Source organism: Anopheles gambiae, chromosome 3, assembly GCF_943734735.2.
Source record: "Anopheles gambiae chromosome 3, idAnoGambNW_F1_1, whole genome shotgun sequence".
Lineage (NCBI taxonomy): Eukaryota > Metazoa > Arthropoda > Insecta > Diptera > Culicidae > Anopheles > Anopheles gambiae.
Window position 1 is genome coordinate 17693759 of NC_064602.1, and position 4313 is coordinate 17698071.

The following is a 4313-nucleotide window of genomic DNA, read 5'->3' on the forward strand; positions in this document are numbered from 1 at the left end:
ACTTCTCCATAGCATCATTTTGCATTGAAAATAAAAATGAGATTTTTGCAGTTTTTGCAATGTACGAAAATGTACTCTCTTCCTTCGTTTTATGTTTTATTTCGATAAAGTTTTACATTCTGAGTAGGTAAGTTCGTACTAGATTTGGTATTGAATAAGTATTAAATTTACAAATTAGCTATACTGTAGCTTTCAGTATCCTTCCGCTTTTCACTAGTTACATTAAATTTAATACACGGTTGTGTATTTTACGACAAAACATTGCATTGCGCATTTTCTTATGTTTATTGCTCTAATTCGAATCAAATGAATCTATATATTTCTAGCTCCGCACTGGTTGTTTATTTAACTGTACAATTATATATAGCGGAACTTGGGGCAAGTGTGCCACCTTAAGCATTTCAAGTTATAACTTACTAAAACGTGTTTTTCAAAAGCCGATTTAAAACTCATAACCATTTTACATCTATTTCCTCACTTATAAATGAGTTTCGCTTGAAAAAAGTGCAAATAAAACAGTTTTTGAAGCGTTTTAAAAAGAGTCCAAAAAGACGTTGTTTTTTGGGCTATGGGGCAAGAGTGCCACTCGTATGGAGCAAGACGGCCACCTGGTTAAAATAACCGTATTTCTTAGATAATTGGTAATTATTACGTTTGTACCACTAGTGTATTTATTCCTACATGTATTTAGTCACCAATGAACCCTTTTTGACCACCAACTGTACCACAATATGGTTTGTTACTGTTCTGTTTTTCTGGCGTGGAATCCGCTCACAATAGCGCACCATTCCGCAGCACGCTACAACAATGTTTACATTTTTGACAGCTCGCGCCTATGAAAGATGGTGGCACACTTGCCCCAAACAGAGATGGCACACTTGCCCCAAAAGTTGTAACTTTTTTGAAATTGAATTTTTCAGTGACAAAAAGAAAGTTTTTTTCAACTAACCCCACAAAAAATTTCACGTTTTCTCAGCTATACGGTGGTGTAAATATTTTCTCGGTTGATTGTTCGCATGATTTTTGAGAGCTTATTTGATTGGATTCAAAAATTATAATATTCTGCTCAATTTTGAAACTCAATATAAATCAGTTCAAAACAATGGGGAATATCGAATGGTCTATATGAAATTCGGCTCAGTATGCCTTGTCATTGGAAAGGAACCAACTGTATACACAATTGATCATTAAACTAAAGTTTTTAAGGAAAAATGCTTGGTGGCACTCTTGCCCCGTATGGCACACTTGCCCCAAATTCCGCTACTAGTTTTCATTTTCCTAGTTCTAACGAAAATCTTACATTTACAAATATAGCGTTGATGTGAACTGTAAATTTACCTGCATAGTATGATTTATTTAAACGTTCACAATTTTAGGGGTTTCGATATGAATGATACAAAACGGATAGCCTATCAATGTATTGGATGGAATTTTCAATCTATCATTATTTTCTATATTTATTTTTTATTTAAATTAATGTTATTACGGTTTCAGTTTGAAAATACAATTTTTTCACATTTATGATGTAAACTATCTATTAGATGATTTAAGTAGTTCTATATTATTTTATATTTCTTTTATATTTACATTTAACATTTTTATATAACATTTTTATATAACATTTTTATATTTAATATTTTAATATTTCTAGCAGCTCATTTGTTCATTCCGATTAAGTATACTTGTTGATAAATTTAAGTAGTTTCATCTCAATTCATAGATGGCCAGAGTTCATCGCACCTATATGTCTATTCGTACGATATATTCACTCTCTAGTTCGCAAAAGTGTAGATTGTACAATAGTTTGCCTTTCGTATCGCTTGCCCAACTCACATGTGTTTTTTGTTTTTGCATACCGATTATCTGAACACAAATTACGGGCAATTGTAGTTTGAAATCATATTATTTTCATTTATTTTGACTTAGGAAGATTACATTCCGTTTCCAACGATACAAAATTCTTTATTTTAATCGGGAAAAGGAAAAACATTCTTTTAATACAGTAATTAATAATTAAGTATCGAACAGATCAAAGCAATAAAGCAACTAAGACCAAAGTCTCATCAAAGCAACTAAAAAACTCACACTTTTAAATTTACAAAAAAAAACCTAACGCAAACGATTGATGTTCTTCCACCATACTAAATTGTCATGTTTACTCATTTTTCACATTAAATATAACTAAGCCTCCCATATGTAATCCATCTGAAACCGTGTTTTGATTAACTAAAACCACACAATACTGATCCCTATTCAAACCCCTGCTACAATCTATACCGACATGCTCCACCGACAAACGCCGTCAAGTACGATAAATCCAACCAAAAAGAAAAAAAAACACACACACCGATCATTTACACTTCCGTCACATCATAAACGCCGGTGTGCCGCACAACTTCAACAACAGTCCGCTGCAACAACAACATCAGCGCAACGACAACAACAAAAAGTTCATTACCTTAATCGACATTCCTTTCAGGATTTTTGTACTCGTACACGCCCGGTGAACCTTCCCACAATTTCAACCAAAACCCCACACGGTCACGATTAGGCGCCAGCTGGCTGCGAACATGTCACCCGACACAAAATCCAGGAACAATCGACTTTAATTTGTCCCCGAGAAAATAAGAAACTTTCGCACCGCGCACCGGGTGGCAAACGTACGGAGGCAAAGTCAACCTCCCACCTAATAAAAGCAACAACAAAGGCAGCCAGTGGAATAAAAAGTACACTTCAACCATGTGGTGAACCATCTTTTTTTTCTCCCTTCCATCCAGTACAAAATAAAGCACAACAGCAAAAAAACGTTAAACACTAACAGCTACAACTCCAACACCAACCAGAACCTGCGTCAACATATGTTGCAAATTATGTTAAAATATACACATCCCATTAAGATTGTTATCGTTGATAAACTCTTCCCTTCGGGCAAGGTTGTGTCAGCGGGACGCACCGAAAAAGCGAAAACCCTTGGCACTGAAAATCTTTCTTCCCCCAAAAGGCTTCCTTTTCCCCTCTCTCTCTCTCTGGCATACAGCCATGGATGCTTACGGCAATAGCCGGCCAGACGGGGCGAGACAAACTGTTTTAAACAAAGTTAAGCCGGGAAAAATTGTCTACTTGCAGCATAACTTTGCTCTGCCCTTTTTACCAGTCTCGGCGGATTTTATTTGCGCGATTTTCCTCTCCCAAACGTACTCTCTGCGTAACCTTTAAACAACAGTAGGAAAAGAACACGTACACGGTGTGACAACGGCGAGTAGAAAAAATCTAAACTTTATCACCAAACAACACACGAACGCACATGATGCTGCCCCGGTTAACCACCTTATCACACAGCTAACCCCCTTACACTGTCACTGAAAGATAGAGGCCAATGTAAAACGTTCCATTTTGTTTTCACCCACGCTCGATGGCAATGATTCGACTTGTATTCGCAGTTGTACACACGCACACCCCCACAACCGACGATGATGCGAAAAGCAACGATCAGTTTTTGAGCGTGAGCGCGTACCCGGTGCGTTTTTGTCGCCCCATCTGCACAAGTGTCAGGATGGCCGAGCGGTCTAAGGCGCCAGACTCAAGAGATAATCTTGCTCACAAAGCGGCTTCTCGTCGTTGGGTGTGAGTTCGCGCCTTCACAGGCGGGAGAGAAAGAGAGAGAGCGTTCTGGTCCTCTCTGAGGGCGTGGGTTCGAATCCCACTTCTGACAAAGAGACTTTTTTTATACAAAATTATTTTATCTTTCTTGCATACTTTAGCAACATTGACTCACAGTTATATTAAAAGATGAACAATTTTACAGGTTTTAAAATAATATGCTCAATTACAACCATTAGTTTTGATTACACGTGTTTTATCGATAAATGTATTATTTATTGATAACTATGTATTATTTATTGATAGCTTGGAGGGTTGACTGGTCTTAATTTAAAGAGTTAAATGAACTTTATAAACCTGCTAAGTATTTATTTGTTTATTTGCTTCTTAATAAATTTTTCATAAATAAATCATCCCTAACCAGGGTAGCAACCCTACTTTGTACCTTCCATCTTCAAAATATGTTCAAGTTTTTTTTTAAATATTTTCCACAGCAAAACATGTAATAAACAACTAAAAAATTGTTGAAACAAGATTTTTTTGTAAATCTACACCCGAGTTTTATTAATTTATTTATTTTCAGGCCTGACACTTCGAAAAAAAACATCGTTACGAAAATGTTTGACAACCAAAACATAACGCTTCTTATAGTAAAGAAACAAAAATTGAATTTTGTTTTTTTTTTCATTTTGAATGCGAATAACAGGAATAGT

The 4313-nt window shown here is 35.9% G+C and overlaps 1 non-coding gene across 1 annotated transcript; it reads left to right on the plus strand.

Moving 5' to 3' along the window:
• The first annotated feature begins 3547 nt into the window (after window positions 1-3547).
• Trnal-caa (transfer RNA leucine (anticodon CAA)) lies at window positions 3548-3712 on the plus strand. The gene is made up of 2 exons: window positions 3548-3585; window positions 3668-3712. It is a non-coding gene; the product is annotated as a tRNA-Leu (tRNA).
• Window positions 3713-4313: the final 601 nt, after the last annotated feature.